The sequence below is a fragment of the Microtus ochrogaster genome, chromosome 7, assembly GCF_000317375.1.
Source record: "Microtus ochrogaster isolate Prairie Vole_2 chromosome 7, MicOch1.0, whole genome shotgun sequence".
Taxonomy (NCBI): Eukaryota; Metazoa; Chordata; class Mammalia; order Rodentia; family Cricetidae; genus Microtus; species Microtus ochrogaster.
In genome coordinates, this window is record NC_022014.1 from 41488466 (window position 1) to 41512003 (window position 23538).

At 46.3% G+C, this 23538-nt stretch overlaps 1 protein-coding gene and 1 pseudogene across 2 annotated transcripts in view; both read right to left on the reverse strand.

Moving 5' to 3' along the window:
- The window catches only part of Gria1 (glutamate ionotropic receptor AMPA type subunit 1), a 326032-nt gene that overhangs the window by 54621 nt on the left and 247873 nt on the right, over nt 1-23538 (reverse strand). The window lies entirely within an intron of this gene.
- Nucleotides 16987-17474, reverse strand: LOC101998491 (annotated as a pseudogene).

Here is a 23538-nt window from a genome sequence, read left to right on the forward strand (position 1 = left end):
ACCAAGGCCAGCTGGACTGTGACTGAAAAAGCATGGGAAAAACCGGACTCTCTGAACATGGCGAACAATGAGGGCTGATGAGAAGCCAAGGACAATGGCATGGGGTTTTGGTCCTACTTAATGTGCTGGCTTTGTGGGAGCCTAGCCAGTTTGGATGTTCACCTTCCTATATATTGACGGAGGGGGGAGGACCTTGGACTTACCACAGGGCAAGGAACCCTGACTGCTCTTTGGACTGGAGAGGGAGGGAGAAAGGAGTAGGGGGAGGGGGGGAAGGGTGGGAGAAAGGGGAGAAGGGTGGGAAGAGGGGGAGGGAAATGGGAGGCTGGGAGGAGGCGGAAACTTGTCTTTCTTTCCTTTTCTCAATAAAAATAAAATAAAATAAAATAAAATAAAAAGATGAGGCCATGACTTTGGATGAAGTGCGGCATCAGAAGGAAGAAAATTTGCCCCCAAAGATACCCAAGTCCTAATTCCTAGAACCTGTGGCTACGCTGCATTAAATAGCCAAAGGGGACTTTTGGAGAATTCAAGTTAGGGACTTTAAGATTCATCTGGTGGCCACTAGGTCATTAATTTGGCTCCTGAAAGTGGGAGAGGAAGGCAGAAGGGTTGGTCAATGCGATATGACAGAGGGTGAGGTTCTGCAAGACCAGCAGAGGGAGAGGAGAGGATCAGGGTGACAGAATGCTCTGTGGCACAGAGGTGAGATCCACATAGCTAGCAGAGAGCCATCAGGGCTGAGGGTGCTGTTTTGGAGTCAGAAACAGTCCCTAGCTACAGACACCAAGAGGAACAAGCATGTTCTTACAACCACAGTGACTAAAATTTGTCCACAACCCAAACAGGCCAGGAAACAGATCTTCCCCGACTCCCAATAAATCCCAGGCAGGAATACCACCTGGCCAGATAGCAGCATCTTAGTCCTCTGACATCAGTACTAGATTTTCTACCTGAGAACTGGAACCTAATACATTTGAATTGCTTCAAGATGCTTTGTCCTGTCATGGAAATAATAGAAAAGCAAACACCAGGGTGGGGCAAATGAACCCCTGTCAATCACAGTACAGAGACTAGCCTGGAAAGGTGCCAGGCCACGCCTCCCTTCTCACCACCCCAGCCAGGTCTTCCTCCCTCCTCCTTCCTGGCAGCCAACAGCTGGCACTCTCAGCTTCCCATGGTGCTTCTGAGCAGATGTTCTCAAGCGATTCTCCCACCTCAAATTCTGTCCCTACACGAAGTCTCTCCCTGCTTCTCCATCAGGTCCGTCCCTACAAACGCCAAGGCTATCTTGGTGCATTTTGGTAGATGATACATGGTCAGTCCCTACAAACGCCAAGACTATCTTGGTGCATTTTGGTAGATGATACATTTACTTAAATTCTAAGGTGACATGAGAAAAGTTTAGCAGTGTGTTTTAGGACACTTTCTTGTCCATTTTATTTTCTTCTTCTCATCATGCCTTCCTTATTTCCCCAAAGACCGAAGCTATTCTTATGTGTACATTTATTGACACACTGTTAAACTTTTCTCACGTCACCTTTATAAAAATGAATGTGCAGCTTTAAATCCCAGGCAGTATTTCTTTAGAAACTTGTTCATTTCCTGAATTACCAGCATACACACAGTAAGGCTCCAAGACAAGCTTTGGGGTAATGGTACTATTCAGCCCATTTCTTCCCACAGCTCAGAGTTGACCTTGGGTTTTACGGCTCCAAAGGCCACAGTTTTTTGACCAGTCATACTGACATCACCTGGCTCAGAAGGTAAAGGTGCTTGCTGCCAAGCCTGATGACCTGAGGTTGGTCCCTGAAATGCACGTGGCGAAGGAGAGAACCAAATCCCCAACGTTGTGCTCTGACCCCCAATGCATACTATGACATGCATACATGCACACTTGCAATGAAATAAACAAAAATGGAAAACATAGCAAACTCTTGCTTCATCCCAGGCCTACTAATAGAAGTTGCATCTTAGGAAGATTCTTGGATATGATAATGTTTCGGAAGCGACGGGCAAGGGCACACTGAATAAACATCATGAATAGGATATGCTGTGTCACTGGACCCCGGGAATGAGTGAATAGACCAGGTTGTTGAATATTTAATTATTTAATGCTATTCCCAAATTAAAAAGTTCACTTCTGAGCTCAAGAATATCAGATCTTGTTTCACTCTCATTTCTTTGTGTGTGGTGTGTATGTGTGTGTGTGTACAGGTGTGTATAAATTTGTGTTCATGTGTATAGAGGCCAGAGGTATCCATCAAGTGTCTTCCTCCATTGCTTTCCACTTTAGTATTTGAGGCAGATGGCTCAGCGGTTAAGAGCACTGTCTGTTCTTCCAAAGGTCCTGGGTTCAATTCCCAGCAACCACATGGTGGCTCACAACCATCTGTAATGAGATCTGGTGTCCTCTTAAGGAAGAGACCTGATCAGTTGTCCTCATCAACTTAGACCATGAAACCCAATATGGACAAGTTCAACAGAACTGCCATATACGGGCTGCCCTTGCATGCTTCAGCATTGCCAGGGCATAAATTTCATTTTTTTCCCCTCACTGAACCTGCATTTCACTAATTGCAGCTAATTGCAAATCCAAGAATCCTCCTGTCTCCGCCTCCCCAGTGCCGGGAATTACGTTCACATGCCTCCATGCCTGGCTTTGACCGTGAGTGGTGGGATCCAAACTCAGGTCCTCACGCTTGTATGCCAGGGACTTTACCCACTTAACCACCTCCCTGGCTCCCCAAATGCTGTTTCTCTTGAGGAATCCTCTACTAACTAGCCGGGTCCTGAGACCCTGTCCCCTCCTGACACATTCCCGTGCTAACGCTGATGGATTGTATTGTTCACAAACGCGCTCAAATAAATTTGTGGGCTTTCGAGGTTTCAGCAAATGATGGACTTACTCGATTTTTGCCAGCACAGCTTTGATTTATCGAGTGTGGGGCTTTGTTTGGCTGCCACAGCGGGGGAACCTTGTTTACCCTCTTCAGAGCCACATGGCTTCATCATGGTTGACATAAACAGAAATGGAAAACTCGCAGGATGAAATGGAATAGAATTTTGCACAGAACGGCTTTTGCTCTGTGGTTCAAGGTTATGGATGAATTTGCTTTTTTTGTATCATTTTTATGTCTATTACATGTGGAGAGCTGGGTGATTCTTGGCTCAGTTGACACCCCTAATTTAACTGCTCCCCCCAATGTCTGTTACGCAGTCAAACCCTTAGGCTCAGTGGCTAAAAATAAACTAACAAAAAACCCAACTTTTCAATTTTCTTCTCTTAGGCTATGCCCATGCAAGTCTAGTTTTCCTCCTGCATTAAGGTTAAAAGCAAATAAAGTATATATGTTCTGAATGCAAAATAAATTCCTTTATGCTCCCCACCACCTGCCCTCTCTTCTGAAATACAACTTCTTTTAGGTTGATTTAGAATAAACCAACTCATTCTTTCCTGCCTTTTTTTTTTTCTAGAAATCTCCAGAGTTTTCTGGGCTTGCTAAGAATGCCTTTTCTATGCACAGGTGTCCCAGACATCATCCATCATGGTCAGTGTTGTGAGACGCTACACATAAAAATGGGTGACACAGAATCTCGGTTATTGGCTTGCTCTGGACCCTTGATAAATGTCACTGCTGTTGCTACTCTGTGAGATCCCAGCATCTCACATCTGGAAAGTACTGTTAACAATATTTCTTGTGAACTTCTAGGTGGAAGTAACGGGACAGAAGGAGCAGCTTTGGGCGCTTTCCTATTTCATCCGGTACTCCATAGTATAAAAAGGAACCAGCACACACATGTGGTTAGTCGCTTAGCATGTGCATACTGCAATGGTTTCTCTGTTCTGAGGGACCCCCCCAGAACAATTCTGTGAATTGGGGTGAGTGGGTGGGGTGAAGACACGGAGGTATGAGTGGAACTGAACAGAGGTCCCAGGTACACGCCCGCACATATGTGACAACTGCTCCGTGAGAAAAGGGAACACAGCAGGGAAGAGGATAGTCTTGAAGTAGAACACACAAGTTCAGTAGGCTATCCACGTGTTAAAATAACAACCTTGTCTCCTTCATTCCGTGTGTGTGTGTGTGTGTGTGTGTGTGTGTGTGTGTGTGTACAGAGGCCAGAGATCAACCTTAGGAGTCATTCCTCAGATACTGTTTACTTTTTTTTGAGACAGTATCTCTCCTTGTTCTGGAGCTCAACACCAGTTAGGCTGGCCTGCCACCAAGTCCCAGTTATGCTGGGATCACTGGTGGATGCTACCATACTGGTGAGTGCTAGATATTGAACTCAGGTCCTAATGTTTGCACAAAAGTACTTTCCTGCCTAAGATACCTCCCCAATCTCTCTCCTCCTGTTTCCTTTTCATTTGTTTGTTTGAGACAAAAGAATATTTCCCCAGCTATGAGGAAGTAAAGGCTTCTGTGTTGGCAAATATTGGTCTCAACTTGACCCCATCTGAAATCACCTAAAACCCAAGTACCTGGACATATCTGCAGGGGATTTTCGTTTTTGGATCCTTTGAGGTGGGGAGACCCACCTTAAAATTTAGGCCGTAGTTTCTGATGGCATCCCCATAAAAGGACACAGGAGAAGGAGGCTTTTGCTTTTTGCCTGCTTGCCCTCATTCTCACTGGCCACTTCATCCGTCTTGCTGCTGAGGGTGGCACCATTCCCTAGTGAAGGGTCCTCAAATGTATCTAGCTAACCCTGAATCTAGATCTAGCTGAGCATAAAAACACAAGCAATCAGGCAGTCTTTACGTGCTTATGTCTCTCAGCTCTTGACTGTGGATCTGCTATGACAAGCTGTTTGAGTTCCTGCCTTGACTTCCCCTCAGTGATGGGCTGTAGGAATTGTGAACTGAAACAAGCCCTTTCCTTCCCTAAGATGCTGCTTGTCAGGGTGTTTTGTCAAAGCAACGGAAGTGACGCCCTAACGGAGACTTAGAAAGTTACTTGTACCAGACACAAGATACTCAACAGCGACTGGGTACAGAAGGAGTATTGTCACCAGGGAAATGCAGAGTCAAGCCGTAACACGGCATGATGACAGACTTGGATAAAATAAAAAAGGAAAATGTGAAGTAACTGGAACTCACATGCTCTGCTGACAAGAGTCTAAATTTGTGCGGTCCTTATGAAACAGCTTGGTAGAAGCTTCAATAGGAAAATGTACATAACTTGACTCAGGAATTCCACTCTTAAGTTATACACCCAAAGGAAAGCCACATATGTTCACTGAAGGTTTCTGCAGGGCTATTCATAGCAGTCCTACGTAGACTAGCCTCATGATGGAGAAACTCACAAGTCCACCTTCAAAGATTATATCCATGGAGATGTTTGCTGTTGTCAACTTGACAAAACCTAGAATCACCTGGGAGATGCTGAGGGTGGCACCATTCTCTGGACCTGTCTATGGGGGATTACATTAACTGAGGTGAGAAGACTTGCCCACTGTGGGCGGCACCGTTCCTTGGCTGGGAGCCTGGACTGTGTAAGTGGAGATGGGGAGCTGAGTAGTAGCATTAATGTCTCTTCATCCTGACAATGGATGGGTTGTGGCCAGCTACCTCCAGGTCCTGCCCCTTGACTTCCCTGACCTGAGGGATGACATCCTTGAACTGTGAGCCACAATAAACTCCTCCCCCTTGCGTCACTTTCATCAGAGTGTTCTATATCAGTAACAGGAAAAGAAACTGATATTCACAGAATGGAGCACTGTACCACAATGAGGTTGAATGGACCCTGACTGTACAGGAAAATAAAGGTAAAGAGGAAGAAGAAGAAGAGGAAGAAAAAGAAGAGGAAGGAGGAGGAGGAGGAGGAGGAGGAGGAGAAGGAGGAAGAGAAAGGGGGAACTTTCATATAGTTCTGTATATACCTGTACATGTAGTTTCACATGGAGGCCATAGACTGATGTCAGGCATCTCCTGTTACTCTCCATCTTATTGCTTGTGTGCGTATGGATGTGTGTGCATGTGGAAGACTGTGGTTCAGGTAAAGTGTCTTACTCAGTTGCTCTCACTGTGCGTGTGTAAGAATGTGTGTACATTCATGTCTGGAATGGAACAAAGACATCCATGTGATGTGTGCATGTAGATTAAAGGAGAGCCTTGGGTGTTTCTCCTTGTGTTGGCTAGTTTTATGTCAGCTTAACATATGAACTAGAGTTAATGAGAGGAGAAAAACCTCAGTTGAGAAAATGGCTCCACAAGATAGGGCTGTAATGCATTTTCTTAATTAGTTATTGATGAGGGAGGTCCCAGCCCATTGTGGGTGGTTCTCTCCCTGTGCTGGAGGTCCTGGGTCCAATGGATTGGCCTAGCAACCCATGGGAAGCAAGTTAGTAAACAGCACCCCTCTGTGTCTCTGCATCAGCTCCTGCCTCCTGTCCTGACTTCCTTCAGTGATGAACATTGCTGTGGAAGTGTGAGCTGAATAAACCCTTTCCTCCTCAACTTGTTTTGATTCATAATAGAAACCCTAAGACAGTCTTCACCTTCCATTTTGCTCAAGGCAGTTGTATCTCTTGGCTGCTTGTTCGCTGTATGTATTGATCAAGCTTTCCTACAAGCTCTTGTAGCCTTTCCTTTCTACATCCATCTCCCTACAGGAGAACAGGATTTCAGAGGCTCTCGCTGTACCAGTAGTTTTCGCTTGGGTTCTGAGGATTCGGACTTGGGTTCTCATGCTTGCATAGCAAATGCTTTTACCCAGTGAACTGTCTTTTCAGCCCCCACTTTAGTTTCATAGGCAAGAGCTCACTGAACCCTGTATTGATTAGTTTCATAGGCAAGAGCTCACTGAACCCTGTATTGATTAGTTTCATAGGCAAGAGCTCACTGAAGCCCAGATTGGTCAGTTTGACTCAGCTGACTGGTAGTGAGTTCTAGAGATCTGCCTATCTCTGCCCTCCCTGGCCCTGGGGATGCAGAGAGGACTCTCTGTGTCTGGCTTCTAGCTCCATGCTGAGGATCCAAGTTCAAGTCTTCAAGCTCATACAACAGGCACTTTGCCGGCCGAGCCACTTGCACAGCCTCTGAGCCAGGTTTGTATGAGTCTTATGTATACTTATCTGTTTCTGTTACATCTTGGTAGGACTTATAAACCTAAACACAGCTGTGTCAATGGGGGATGATGTGAAGCAAAATTCACCCCCATGAAGATCGTCCCTTGCTCATTGTGTTACCTCTTAAAGCCATAGTTAAAGTTCTTCAGATGGAAAATAGGCAAAGTTTAAAACAACAATACTATAAACGCTGATGTAGGATCTGTACTAGGAAAATGCACAGCTTCCGGGCTCAGTCTGTGGCTCAGTGGGTAAGGGAAGGCCCTGCTCTTGCAGAGGACCTGAGTTTGGTTCCCAGCACCCACATTTGGCAGTCTACAACTGTTTGTGACTCTAGGTCCAGCGGGTATAGCACCCTCTTATGGCCTCTGCTGATACCTGTATTCATGGGCATGTACAGACATATACACACAATCAAAAATAAAATGAAAATCTTAAAAAAATACAACTTTCCTTCATCCCTGTGGGATTTCTTGGGGTACACAGTGCCCTGAGAGCCGCTGGTTCTCTGGAGAGGGAGGGTGGAACTGTTTCTGTTACATACCGAAGCAGTTCCTTATTTTCCCTCCAGGGTCATATGGGGAATGAGGAACGGCCTTCTAGCAATGACCATTTATCTTTTAGGGTCACCACAGATAGCGTGAGAGACCATGACATAGCTAAGGTATTCCCTGTGCCTTGATCTCATCTTAGCAAGCCTCGAGCTATCATGGAAGCAGGAGCCTGGTATTTCTTTCTGTGTGTACACCTCCTGGGTCCTCAGAGGGCAGGCTGGTGTAGGGCTGTGTGGCACTCTCTACAGAGGGCCATCAACTTATTCCGACTGGAATCTGGGCCTTTCAGGGTCACCTGATACAGCTGTGTCTTCTGATAGCTGTCCTGGCCCATCTAGTTCCTGCACTCCCCAGCTGTGGGGAACACGTGCCTTCTCTGCCAACCCTCCCGCTTTAGTCCTCTGTGCAAGTGACACACACGGCACGAGCCACTTCGCTCAGCCTGGCTAGCAGTCTTTGCTTCCCTGCTGTTGCCAGCAAGCAAGCACTAAACACAGAGACCCTTGGCATTAGGAGGAGGAGGACTCTGGGCAGTCTTTAAAGGAAAAGAACACGGCAGCGGCTGGAGTGTGGGTGGGGTGTAGGGCAGTTGGTAGAATCCTTGCCAAGCGTGCAGGAAACCCTGGATTCTTGCATAGACTTTGCATAGTGGTGTTTGCCTGCCATCCCAGCACTCCCAAGGTAATTTCAGAAGAACCAGGGGGCTAAGGTCAACATGAGCTATGGGAGTTTGAAGTTAACCCAAATGCTGTCTCACAAACAAAATAAAACAAGATGCAAAAGCTGTGTCCTAGCCCTTCTCAACACTCAGGCTTGGTACAGGGTTTGCTGGAGCATTCTCTTCCCCACTTCCCCTCTTCCCCTCCCTCTCCCTTTCCCTCCCTCTTCTCCCCTTTCCTCCTTTCCTCTCCTCCATCCCTCCAGAGCTTGAAAGCTGTTCACATATAAGCATTAGAATAGTCTTTTACATAATGCCATTAGGGGAAAACTTGCTTCATTGAGGAGGGCCAGATTATAAAATGCTCAGCTAACTGACCGAGGCCGTGAGAGCCCTCTGGACCTTGGTTTTCCCCAAATCTAAAATGAGTTGATCACAAGAGAAACTGCATGGCTTTCAGAATGCAGTGTATAGATTCATAGATTCATTAAGGACGTAAGTAATGGATTCATTAGCTTAATAATCACTGACCTCTATTGTGGACACAGTGATAAACACTGACAGTGTAGAATCTTAGTATTGACTATAAGTCTCATTAGCATCTCTACCTGGGAAGAGAGAGGACATACACCTTCTGTGAGAGACTATTACACAGCAGGCACAGGCTAAGTTCTGAAAATGCCCTGTCCCATCTAACCTTTGAAGTCCTCCCCCCTCCCACTATCGCTATTTTATATGTAGCAGATCAAAACTGGCAAAAATGGCCACAGGAACCCCCTCATTTCTCATGTTTTGCCTACAGCATCCCAAACAAAAGCTGGCAGCTGAAGAATACCACTGGAAGGGTTATAACACGCTGCGTGCTTCATTGACTACAGAACCTGTCTCTGTCAGTCTTGGGCGAAGAGAAAACTGGTCACACAGGGGCAAAAGCAGGGGCCGAGAGAGCCTGCAGGAATGGAGGAGAGTTTGATTCGGTAGCATGGGGTCACTATGGGGGTGGGGGGATGGATGGGTTGAGTCAGGCAGGCAAGGTGCACTGAGTCAGTTTCTGCCCAGGTGACAGAGGGGCCAAGAGCTTGGCCAGGTTAAGACACAGGTACCAGGTCAGCCCAGAGAATTCTTAGCAGGGAATAAGTGGTGGTGGGGGAGGGGCGAGACAGCAGACAGGAAAATGAGGATGGTAAAAGAAGAGCGAATTCAGACCTGAAGCCCTGGTCTAATCAAGGAGTGTGAGCTTCGTCTTCCGTTTCCATGTAAGAGAGATCCTGTGATGTCGGTAGAAACTGATGTTCCTTTGTCAATCTGAGGAAACCGAGGCTAAGCTGTTGAGTGGCTTTAGAGTTTACTAAATGGTAGATCTATGATCAAACACAAATGTGTCTGGACGTGGGCTACCTGATCTGAACAGAGCCATCTCACCGTCTTTTCCTGCCCGGCCCTCCCTGCCTGCTCTCTGCTTGCTCGCCTGAGACTGTGTAACCCTGGAGGCAAGCAGATCACCAATTCTGCTCTCAGAATCACTCAGATGCACATTTCACCTTATTATTTACTATATTTTTTTTTGCTTGCATTGGGTCTTTTGCTTTGCAAACTCAGAGGCTGGCACACATGCTTTCTGCTTCTTCAGATCTACCATGATGCCTGTAGTATGACTCTCAGCCCAGAGCTTATAAAACGCTACATGTCCTGCCCCTTATAGCACCATGAGCAAGAGTCAAGAAACTGGAGCTACTAAAGTGTGTAACAACGAAGAATTGGACAGGGAAAATGTAGTGCATATGTACAATGGAATACTGTTTCTGTCATTTTCCAAAGCCTGGAAGGAACTGGAGATCCCTGTCTTAAATGAAATAAGGCAAGGATGGGAAGATATTTGGAGTTTAAAGAATTGACTTTACAGAAGGTGAGATCAGAGTAGTGGTTGCCAGAGGGTGGGGAGAGTAGAAAGGAGGGGGAGATGGGGAAATGATCAGCGGATAGATAGACAGAAGCAAGATGCCCTGGAGTGCTGTTGACCGTAACAGGGTTCAGGGTGACATCGTGCAGTGTGCACATTTCAAAGGCTAGGAGAAAACATCCTGAGTACCTTTACCTAAAGAACACAAGAAGTGCTCGAGGAGAGAGGTGCATTTCACTTGATGTACACATTATACAGTGTATATGTGCATGAGAATATTACATGGGCTGAGTTTGTAGAGTAGTTGCCCAGCAGATGTGAGGTTCTGGGGTCAAGCCCCAGCACCACAGGAAAGATTATGTGACAGTCCATCAGTATGCCATTTCTATGTATTTCTTGTTTCTATTCATAAAAACACTGGTTTAATGGATCTTTACTTTTACCTGTGATAGATATTATATCAATAAATCATAACATACAAATTATGTACATATTTTTATAATCAATACAAATATGCATACACACACACACACACACACACACACACACACACACACACCCTCAGAAAGACCACAGAATAAAATAAAGCCCTTTCTTTTTTTTTCTTTCCATTCCCAGAATGGGATTTTTAAGAAATAAAAGGTTGAGTGTTGGTGTCCCCACAGAAGGCATAGTGTCTTTCTGGCTGACGTCCCTCCTGCTGACTTCTGAGTGGCTGTGATCAGCCCCTTCTGGGTATCTGACCGGACTCGGGATCCCAGATGTCAGAATGGCTAATGATGCTCCATCCAGGATGGGCTGAGCCTTACATAAATGAGAGTTGCTTCATGATTTCCTGCTTGTGATACTGAACAATTGGGGCTTTCTAAGGTGTTACTTAACGGCCTTATAGTATGCCTCAGGCACCCAGATATCATGATATGGCATGCATCATTTAACCGATAAGCTCTGAGGCCATGGAGGGGATGGGAATGCCTTGACAGGTTCTTTTGCTCAGCATACGCCACCTCGGTGCCTTTGCTCACAGACATCTGCCTAGAAGGTATGCCTCTTCTTCTTTGCTTTTGTAGAAACCTTACCTCATATTTCAAGGAACAGTCCCTAATTCCAGAAGCCTCTCCTCACCCCAGAGAATACTTCTTTTCTCAGAAAGCCTCTTGACCCAACTCAGTGGCCCTCAAGAGCTCAGCTGTCTTGTTGCTGAGTTCCAAAGAGACAGCACAAGGCTGTGTCAAGAGTCTATAATTTGTTACCAGTGTGCTCTGCTTCTCAGCCCAGAACCCCCAAAGTCCTTACACAGCACTGTTACCTTAATAGCTGTGTGCTTTTCCACAGTCTAGGGACTGTCACTTTTCCTTTTCTGCTAGGTTTTTACTGATGGATGTGGGCTAGTTATAGCTCTGTCGAACAACAGCAAGATAAACATTCTTCTATGTATATCTGATTATGTGCACACAAATCTTTCCATAGGACTGTGTTCTATTATTACTTCCAACTCCTTAATTTTCAAGCCATTTCTAATGGTTTCCTATCCACCTCACATCTAAAGACTATAGCTCAAAGTATGTCCTCAGCAGCCCTGGGCTGGGACAGCAGGACCCTTCCTGTGCTGACAGTCACTTAATAGCTACATTAGAGAAGAGAAGCTGGTGTCTCTAAAATGGCTTCGCTTCTGCTCTCTCTCAACATCTCCCTCTCCCTAGGGGTGCATGCTGCCCTCACACTTGGTGGAGATGGAATATACTCCCCAACACCTCCTCCCCTCCCTCAGCAGAAAGTTTTTTAAACAACAGTAAATACATATAATAATATATGTATCATAAATACACATATTAATGGAATACCAAAACTAAAGCAAAGTGACTCCCCCACCTTGTTTTGAAAGGAGGGGAGAAATCAGACTTCAGGAATATTGTAGAAGAATGCTGTAGAAGAGCTGTTTTTCTTTTACAAATTCTATCAGACTCCGGCCTCAATTATTTTTGGGAGGATTGCTGGGCTTAGAAGATGGCAGTAATTCAGATTCATCCTGTGCTGTCCTGAGTTACCCAGGTGGCTGGTAAGATCTTGGAAGTCTCTTCCTTCGACTGCTTTCTGCATAAAATGCAAGCAATGATCCAGTCCTGGGAAAGCTGCTGTAAAAGGCTTGTGCCCAACCAGCAAGCATGCTGGGTGATTGGAACCTGTAGCGCCTCTGCCTGGCTCTTTGTTTTCGTTGAGAGAAGGTCTCACTCTGCCACACACTCTAACTTGGAACTCTCAATCCGCCCATCTCTGCTTGCCCACGTCATGAGATTACAGGCAGACATCACCATTCCTTCCTCATAAACAGTTTCCTGTGAGTCTCAGAGAAGAGGTTCCAGTCTCTGTTTCCTTAGGCCACGGAACTGGGTGCCTAGAGTTCGGAGCTGAAGAGTGTAAAATGGAAGCAGAGAGGCTTCAGGTGACAATGACAGACACAGCACATGGAGTATTTACTGTGTGTGAGTCCTGGCGGAGGAAGAACTTGGCCTCACCGGGAACTGTGTAATTTCGCCCTGCAACACTGTGCTGCTTGGCTTCGGTTCAACTTCGAAACAAGCTGGAGTCATCTGGGAAGAGGGGCTATCAATGAAAGAATTGCCCACAGCAGAGTAGCCTGCAGGCAAGTCTGTGGAGCATGTTCTTGATTAATGATTGATATCAGGGTTGGGGGAGCCTGCTGTGATCAGTGCCGCCCCTGGGCAGGAGGTTTTGGGTGTAAGAACGCAAACTGAGAAAGTCATGGGGAGAAAGCCAGTGAGCAATTCTCCTTTGTGATCTCTGCTTCAGTTCCTGTCCAGTTCATCCCCCAGTTCATCCCCCAGTGATGGACTATGACGTGGAAGGTAAGCTGGAATAAATTCTTTCATTCCCAGGTTGCTTTTGGTCAGCGTCTTATCACAGCAATGGAGAGGCAAGCTAGGACAGCATCTCAATTAAGGTGGGTTTTATTATCTCTATTTTCTAGACGGGGAAACCAAGGCACAGAGATTTATGTTTTAAGTGTACACAGCTAGTGAAGTGTAGAGCTGATATTAATGTCAAATGGTCCTAGTCTGAGGGTCAGGTTCACAGGTATCTGTGCAAAGCATAGGTTCAGAAGGGTATTTAAGGTCATGAGGGGGAAGGTGACACACAGCATTATAGAGGGAGAGGAGCTGAGTGGGAAACCCAGCAGAGGTCCCTCACACCAAAGGTCCTGTAAGAGCACAGTGCCTGGGGCCCTTGGGAAGGGACATTTTGCTTGACTGGAGCCCCGCAGAAGCCAACACTCAGGAGGAGGCAAACTTTAGATGAGAACTCAGACATGCTGGGATCATCAGGGGACTGTAAGACCGGTGGACTGACAGAGGTCTGAGATAATGTCCCTGAGTGCTCTGTTCCTAGTGCCTGTGATGGCACGGATCCTGCCTCTTTCTCAAGATGGGACTCCCAGCTTGTCCCCAGAAGTAACTGCCCTCCTCACTGGGAGGAAGCTCTTCTAAGGTCACCAGGGTGCATATTTGCAGCCATGATCTAGATGTGTGACTTCTGTGTCTGTGTCCTTGACACTCTCCATATTCTGCAGTGTAACTGGGCTTTTATTCACCTTCCACATCTCTGAAGCAAAGCTCGGGAAGGCAGGTGAGTCAGAAACCATTCTTCTGCCACAGTTGGATGGCGGTGCCTCGCACTGAAGTAGAGCTATCAGTACCCCCTTACAGGAAACTGAACCTGCCTTTGCCATCCCATCAGTCAACTGTGTTCTAGTTTTTCTGTCTGGAATTCAGTACTTCTTTCAGCCAAAACACTGGGCTTCTTGATCACAGATACTATATCTCCAGAGAAGGCTCACAAAGCAACAAAGGGTCAGGTCAGGGAAAATGTGGGCCCAGCAGACTTAGCCGCCCCCGGGTAGAGCCCAGGACACAAAGTAATGGGATTGGCTTTCTTTTAGTGCAGCCCCCACGCATAGCCTGATTTTTCCAATACACGAGAAAGACAATAAAAACACAACAATCATATTTTACACATAGAACAAAAAAATGGAGCAGAGTTATTTTTTAAAAATACAGAAGCCCAATATTGCAAGTCCATCTAAATGCACTAGCTACACAGCATGCAATCTATGCAAACACAGCTCTTTCAGACCCACAAGCCCATTGTGGGCTCAGCTGCATTTGATCCATAAATTCCTACAGTGAAGAGCATCCAGGATGAAGCAGGAGCCACCCTCTGTTGCCGACATGTGCACCCACAGTTCACCACTGCAGAAGATAACTTGATTGACAAGTTGATTGGGTCAGGACATGTCTAGGGGACTCCTGAGGCACACCTTTGGGGGTGTCTATGAGGGCATTTTCACAGAGTACTAACTGATGGGGACACCCAGGTGGAAGGAGAGGGTCACAGGCTGTTCCCACCATCACGCCTTTGCCGTCCTGATGACTGGACACTCAGACTGTGAGCTCAGTGAAACCCATCCTCCATTAGGTTGCTTCTTGTGGGGCATTTGCTCACAGCACAGGAAAAGCAAGGACTCCAAGCATGCCTTCCATCCTGTGCTGTCGAACTTACCCTCTGATTTTCTTCATGATTTTGGCCGAATTCTGTCCATCCCTGAAAGCCAGACTCCACCCCATGAAACCTGGGGTGATGCTGTTGGGTGCCTTCCCATTAGGTCTGCTTCCCACCTCCTTGTACTGCACCAGGAGCTCCACGGGAGGGATGCTAGTCCACCTTTTCAGTGACGTACGCTGCAGCACCTGGCCACGCCTGCCACACAGCACTCTTGGAATAACTTTCAGAAAACAACCTGTTGTGATTCTGGTGTGAGATAAAATTGTCTCTCCTTCCATTCAACCGTTCAAACTGTGTGTTAACAATAAAATATGATGGCTCATTTCAAAGGTTCCTTGAGCCAGCTTAGAGCCAACTATGAACAAAGAGAAAACCCCAGACTGCTGCTGCTGTAGCCTGCCTGCTAGTCTATCTAATTCCCCAGCTCCGATTCTGCCAAACCACCCAATCCACAAATGCAAAGCTTACTAACATCTGATAAGCTTTAAAGTAAACAAGGTGTAAAATGCAGAGAACACGGACACTGGTTTTGTTGAGAAGACAGACATACACAACACGGGACAGAGCTAGAGTGTGGCTAAGAGTGTGTCCTCCTGATCCCTCAGCCAATGAGAATGTGGGGGGGGTGCGGGTTTCAGACATTAGAAACTGCTCTTGGTCACTACTGTCTGCTATTCTAGGCTTTGGGGAATTCTAAAAGGAACTACCTCAATCTCAGCCCTCCAAGTCTCCAGAATTCTCACTATGAAATGAGAATCTCTAGTATGAAGTGAGGGTCTTTGTTTCTCACACCTTAGACCCCCAGAGCTACCTAAAGAGAGAAGCTTTGCCTCGCTCTTACTGAAGACTGGAGCTCCGGCTCCAGCGAGGAAATTGGGGTGACAGCAGAGACTTCTATCCAGAGCCCCGACATCCATTTGAACATTTCCAGGCCATTGTGAGAGCATGTAAGGCATTGACTCTTCTTTCTCCGAGTTAGGAGGCTGGTTCAGTTCTCAGCAGGATGCTCAGCCTCTGGCTTTTTCATCCATCGGCAGCTTCAGATGGAGAAGTGAAGCAGCCCTGGGTTGGGGTCCCCTCCACAACCCCCATGATGGGGGAGACCTCAAACAGTCCATGTATTTTTTTTTTCTATTTCAGGTGGATTTGTTAACTTCCCAGTTTAACTCACATTCTTTTCCGACATACAGCTGTATGTATCTGAGGCCACTGTCCTGCAATGCACTAGCATGACTTATGCTTGCCAGTAACTCTTTACAACGCTGATGAAAGAACACTACAGACAGACCACTGTTTAAGCACACGCCCCCTTTGTATTAAGAGGCAAAGGGGCTCAGACAGGAACCACAAAACACTGTAAGAGTAACCATGCTAATTTTCTATATCTGTTGCTCCTATCTTCACTGTATAGCCCAGGATGGCCTGCTGGAATTGCAGGCCTGTATTATCACATCCAGTTTCTCTTCTCTTTCAGATATTTAAATGCCTTCAGTGTGTCTGAGTTTAAATTCTTCCAGCTGAGATGGATGGAGTTATTGTCACAAGAGTCTAGGGTAGAGAGGTATAAGGCAAGCAAATGGCATCATTAGGTGCTGGCCGTGCAGACACTTTAGTAAGACCAGACTACCCAGGCTGGCTGGGCTCAGAGGCTGACCCAGACCTTGTAGGTCATTCTTACTTTATTGGGTTCTAGTTTGTTCCATATTTCCTTGTTCCACTATTTTCTACTTAGGACAAGGTGAGAGGAAAGGTTCAGTTAGTCTAAGACTACTCGGCCACACCTCACACTGTCTTACTCAAATATTTTTACCCTTCTGAATGTACACCTAACTTCCACCTACAAATGTTTTTTTTTTAATTTATTTATTTATTAAGGATTTCTGCCTCCTCCCCGCCACCGCCTTCCATTTCCCTCCCCCTCCCCCGACCAAGTCCCTCTCCCTCATCAGCTTGAAGAGTAATCAGGGTTCCCTGACCTGTGGGAAGTCCAAGGACCGCCCACCTCCATCCAGGTTTAGTAAGTTGAGCATCCAAACTGCCTAGGCTCCCCCAAAGCCAGTACATGCAGTAGGATCAAAAACCCATTGCCATTGTACAAATGTTTTAAAGATAAACAGCAAAGTCAGCTGAAAAGACAGGTGGGGCGGGTTTAAGGACTGGCACCACACTTGGGCACAGCTCTGGTGAGTGAGTCGCTCAGTGTTGGTGGGCAGGACCACCTAGTGAGTCTTCTCCAGGAAAGCCTGGCAGCGTCTGAGGCATGGCTGGTACACCACTTCGAAGTCAGAGTCATTGCCATAATAGGGATCTTCAACAATGAGTTGTTTCTATGGATCATAGCTCCCAAGTAGCTCAATTTTAGCTTTGTAGTTTTTAACTTGATTACTTTTTCTATCAAATCTCTCAGATTGCTTTCATCCCTACAAGTATATAATCAAATGTGGCAAAGTCTTCTCTTGTAATCTGCCGTGCAGTGTGATTCATGGGGATGCCATGTTTTCTTATGCAGTTCTGCCCACGATAGTCGGGGGGGGGTTCCCCACTTCATAGGTGGATGTAGCCGCACTGTCTATCCTCCAGTTAGCTGAAACATTTTCATCAGTTACTAGTTTTCTGAAAACTGCTTCTGCACTGGGTGATCAGCAAATGTTACCGAGACACACGAACAACACCGACTTGGACCTAACCTCTGCCATCTTCCCGTACAGACCCTGGTGCCCCCAAACAGTCCATGTTTATACCACACTGGCCAAGAATTTACAATCACACATCTTGTGCCCGTCCTGCATGCTGGTATTCCTCACTAATGGCAAGAGGGAGGCCGTGGAAGGGGGCTTTGCTCTTGGGAGTCACCTCACTTTGTGTGCTCTTCCTCACAGGCAGGAAAAGGTCAGGGCCTTTGCCTTTCCTGGCCTCAGATGAAGTATTTGCATGTATGGCCGCATTTATCTGGCAGAGACAGACCCTGGGGTCTGAGCTTAGGCTGCTCTCTGGCACCATTTCTGGCTGCCTCACAGGCTTTGTTTCCTGAATTCCTAAGCTCGTCCTCGCCGGACAGAATCTGGTTCTGAGGTTTTCTCTTTGGAAGGCGGAAAGAGGCTTATGAAATACCCAGAATACCCTGCCTGACTGCAGAACTTCTGGGTTCAGAGGTCTGAGGACCTGCGTGTGGAGGAGCTGATCCCCTACCCCCAGTCCAGCGACCTACAGAGCGGACCACACATTTCTTCACTTTTGTCCGTGAAGCCTTGTGACAATGTCCCTTGCAGCAATTAACCTGGAGCCTCCGCAGGGCTTGTGGATTCAACACGAGACAGATCTTGATATCTCAGTCTGTTTCTATCAATGTCCGCTTCCCTATCTGCCCCCATCACTCCAGTGACCTCAGAAGAAACAAGAGAAATGGGCTTGTAAGGTTCTGTCTGTCAGGGAAGGAGGGAGAGGAGGAGCTGGAAAGGGGAGGTTTCTCCCATCTCTCCTTGCTGGTGGCAAACTGGTTGCTATGGAGTAGCCTGGGAACACAGTGATCAGGCTATCATTGGTTGGCTTTTTGGCTTTCCTCCTTAGCCACTCTGTTCCCATGGTGAGTCGTTTATAGGGCCACCAACAAGCAAATGAGCTGGAGGGAGGGAATGCATGATACAGGGTTCTGGGACATCCCTAAAGTGCCATTACCCTGTCGCCTGCGACTTCTCGCTGGCTGTAATTATCTTCACCAGGTGGAGATAATTAGTGTCCATGCTGAGATGGTATATGATCAGAATAAAAGAGAGCATTGTGAGGGTTGGATGATAACTTCCCGTTTCCTTCCTGCCCACCCTCTTCTCTTTAGCTAAGCTTACTTGAACCCACGGGGGTGGGGAGGCTGAGAAGAGAGCTGCAGGCAGTGGGACCTGGGTTCAGACTGTATGTAAGTGGGGTGGGATGCTCTGAATATCACAGGCCATGGGCACTTCCTGTCTTAGTGGCATATCCTGTTGTATAACATACCATGTCAAAAGCAACTTCCAGGAGAGAAGGCTTAGTTTGGATCACAGGTCTTGGGTGTGGTCTGTCATGCTGAGAAGGTACAGCAGGGGGAGCCGAGGCAGCTCCACTGAACTCAATCAGAAGGCAGAGAGTGGTGGGTGCTGGTACTCAGCTCACGCTCTTTTTATTCAGTCCAGGATTCCAGATCAGGGAATGATGCTACTCACAGTGAGTCACAGGGTCTTCCCACCTCTATTAATCAAGACAAGCCTCACAGGCATGGCCAGGGGCCATCTCCCAAGTCATTCTAGAATTTATCATGTTGGTAGTGGAGATAAACCCCTAATACTGCCTTAGAGGAAAAACAAATCTACAAACCAAACCCATCAAGACCTCCCTCCTCCTCGGACTTCAGAGTGCCTCCATGTGACAGTGGGGAAGGGAGAGCCTTAAGAACCTATTCGGGGCTGACTGTCTGGAGCCGGCCTTCCACAGTCTCTAAACATCCTTTCCTTCTGGTGTTCATCAGCACATCTTCTGTCTTTCCAGCTTCACGTATCCACCCCATCATCAACTCCTGTCAACCCTGGGCAGTCTGTATCCATGACCACGGCCCTTATAATTTTTATCACCATCATTTCCCCTGGACAGCTGGGAAAGCCTCTGGTCTGGTCCTTCTGTGTCTGCCTTAGACTCCTCTCTGCCCCAGTTCATTTCCTTCATAGCTCCCCAGATGGTATTTAAGTATGCAAATCAACCTTTCTCTTGCTTAATGCCCCCCAGCGGGCTGGCTATCCATTGATCTAGAGTAACACCCCACATCGATGCCATGGCCAGGGGTCCTCTGCCATCTGGCCTTGGCCCACCTCTTCAGTGCTGTCTCTCACCCCTGTTCTCTTCATTTACCATAAGCCAGAGGCACAAGCTGTTCCCCGAGACCTTGGGAGCCCTAAGGCGGGAAGCCTTTCTCCAGCAGCCTGTGTGCCTGTGTTTGCACTTGGTTATCATGTCTCTCAGCTCTGGGCAGGCCAGAGCCTGCTTACTGAGCAGGTCCTCAGAGAAACAGTCTCCAGACAAATTCCCCGTACCTTAGCACTTACTTTAACAAGCTTATTATTGTTGTTGTGTGTGGTGTGTACCTTTGTGTGTATACATGTGTGACTGTGTGGACTATGCCTGTGTGTATATGTACATGTATGTATCTGTGGCATATACCTCATTATGCATGTATGTGTGTGTATGTATGTGTGTGGTGTATGCCTATGTGTGTATCTGTGTGAGGTATATGTTTTTGTGTACATGTCTGTTTCTCTGTGTGTATGCATATGTGTACATGCATGTGTGTGTGTGCATGCATTTGTGTAGATGATGTATGCCTGTGTGTGCGCGCATGCCTGTGTTTCTGCATGCATGTGTGTGCGGTGTATGCCCGAGAATGCATGCATCTGTGTGTGTATGTGCTTCAATGTGTTTATGCCTGTGTGTACATGCCTATGTGGGTGTGCATGCATGTGTGTAAATGCAGGTAGATTTATGTGGTGGATGCCTGTGTGTGAACATGCATGTGTGTGTGTGTTTGTGGGGGAATGTGTCGTGTGTGTGTGTGGTCTATGCCTCTCTGTGTGTGCACAAGTTGATAACAGTCTGCTTGTAAGTATGTGTGTGGGTGCAGAGGTTGAAATCAGGTGTCTTCTTCAACGATTTTTCTATCTTACTTTTTGAGACAGGGTCTCTCAATAAACCTGGGACTCACAGTTTCAGCTAGACTGGCTGGCCAGAAACCCGCAAGGATCTGCCCCTATTGTCAGGGCTGCAGGCTTGGGTTGTTTTGCCTGGCTTTTTTCAATGTTGATGATGAGAATCTGAACTTAGGTCCTCGTGCTTGGGCAGCAAGCACATTACTCACTGAGCCATCTCCCTAGCCTCTGCTTTGTGTTTTTGAGACAAGGTCTAATTCTACAGCCCTGGCTGACCTGGAAGCTCATGATGTAGCCCAGGATGGCCTTGGACTCAAGGCAATCCTCTTGCCTCAGTGTTCTGACTGCTGGGAATGCAGGTGTGTGTCACTATGCACAGTTAACAGGAGACTCATTTTGTTTATGAGACATCTACCGTGCGTGCATGTGTGTGTACATGCATGTGTGTGTACGTGCATGTGTGTGTACATACATGTGTGTGTATGTGCATGTGTGTGTGTGTGATGTGACCACCATCCTTGCTTAATGCATGTCTTACACCATGAGGCTACCCGTTCCTGGAAGCCAGGGCTCCTAACCACAGACTCCACCATCACTGTGGCTTCACGTCTCCAGTCTGTCAGATATATGGATGCTGCAGCCTGCAAATAGGGGTGAAAGATGCACGAAGGAGAGTGGGAAGAACTAAAAATAAATCTTGTCTATGATGATTTGTTTTTTTCTTCAATATATTCTCTCTCAAAATGTTCTATGTGGAAAAAGAAATCCAAAATATCTATTAGAACAGCTCTTAGGTGCAGGCCACATCAGTCAGAAGAACAGGTGAGTGACCTGCCTGTCTGCTGAACTGTCCCACTCCCTAGATTCCATTCCTAAAGACCCATTCCATGGCCCCACACCTCCATCCTGCCCCACTGCCATTCCCTCCCACTGCTATGCCCCCGGCCCCAACTCAGGAAGACAGCTGCTGCCCAGGACCAGGCCATGCCAATCGGAAGAACTGGTGCAGGCCATGACAGTTTGAAGAACAGGTGCAGGCCAAGCAAACTGGAAGACCAGATAGGCAAACTCAGGCAGAGACCCAGTGCTGGACCTGAGACTACACCTGCCATCAGAACCACAGACAGACAGCTCACCCAAGGACCACCCCCACTCACTCAGTTACCCCCATCCCCACTCCTCTCCTCATCACCTTATCCCACTCACCGACTCGGGTAGAGGCTGCCTGCTGCAGCAAAAGCCAAGTTAGCCACCAGAAGTCCAACCCTCAGCTTGGACAGAGACTCCCTACTGAATCACGCCAGCCGCCAAAAATCCAGGTCACAGAGAGCAGAAGACCAAAAAGGAAACAGAAACCAAGGAACAAAATACCCATTCAACAAAGACAAATTCAGAAATCAGCACCTAGATCTATAATCATCCCAAACTTAGATGCCTAAACAACAGTGTAAGAACAAAATCGACAAAGCCAGGGCAATATGGAACCACCAGAGCCCAGCTATCCTAAAACAGCAAGATCTGAATATTCCAACACAGCTGAAGGGCAAGAATATGACCTTAAAAACCAACTTTATGAAGATGATGGATGTCCTTAAAGAGGAAATGAGAAAAATTTCTTTAAAGAAATTGAGAAAAAGACAAACAAAAAATGGAGGAAATAAAAAACTCTCTTAAAGGATGCCAAGAAAGCCAAGGGGGACAACAACAACAACAACAACAACAACAACAACAACAACAACAACAACAACAATAACAACAACAACAACAATAACAACAACAACAACAATAACAACAACAACAATAACAACAACAACAACAATAACAACAACAACAACAATAACAACAACAACAATAACAACAACAACAACAATAACAGGTAAAGGAAGCTGATCAAGACTTGAAAAAGTGGAAATACAAGCAATAAAGGAAACACAAACTGAGGGTACTCTGGAAATGGAAAGTCTAGGTAAGTGAACAGTAGCTACAGATGCAAGCATCAGCAACAGAACACAAGAAATGGAAAAGAGAATCTCAGGCATTGAAGATACAATAGAAGAAATAGAGTCACTGGTCAAAGAAAATGTTAAAAAAATTTCTAACATGAAATATCCAGGAAATCTGGGACAGTATGAAAATACCAAACCTAAGAATAATAGGATTAGAAAAAGGAGAGAAGAATCCCAGCAAAAAAACCAAAAAGCATATTTAACAAACTCATAGAAGATGAATTTCCTAACCTAAAGAAGGACATGCCTATAAAGGCACAAGAAACTTACAGAACATCAAATAGATTGGACCAGAAAAGAAATTCCCTTTGCCACATAATAATCAAACCACTCAATGGACAGAACAATCAAAGACTATTAAAAGCTGCGAAGAAAAAGGGCCAAGTAACATGTAAAGGCAGACCTATTAGAATTATACCTGACTCTAAAAGTCAGAAGGCAGGGACAGATTGACCTTCAGATTGAAGAGATCACAAATACCAGCCCAGACTGCTAAACCAAGCAAAATTTTCAATCACCATATATAGAGAAAACAAGATATTTCATGACAAAGTCAAATGTAAACAATATCTATTCACAAATCCATCCCTACAGAAGGCACTAGGAGGAAAGCTCCAACCCAAGGAGGTTAACTACACCCAGAAAAACACAGGCAATAAATAATTGCACACCAGCAAAAAAAATCATACACACATACACACACACATCCATTACTACCACCACCATCACCAATATAACAAGTATTAACAAACATTGATCACTGATATCTCTCAATATCAATGGATTTAATTCCCCAATAAAAAGACACAGGCTAACAGAATGTATGTGAAAACAGGATTTAGCCTTCTGATGCATATAAGAGACATACCTCAACAACAAAGATAGGCATTACCTCAGAGTAAAGGATTGAAAAAAAAAATTTTCCAAGCAAATGGACATAAGAAGTAAGCAGGAGGCCGGGCTGTGGTGTTGCACGCCTTTAATCCCAGCACTCGGGAGGCAGAGGCAGGCAGATCTCTGGGAGTTCGAGGCCAGCCTGGTCTACAAGAGCTAGTTCCAGGACAGGCACCAAAAGCTACAGAGAAACCCTGTCTCGAAA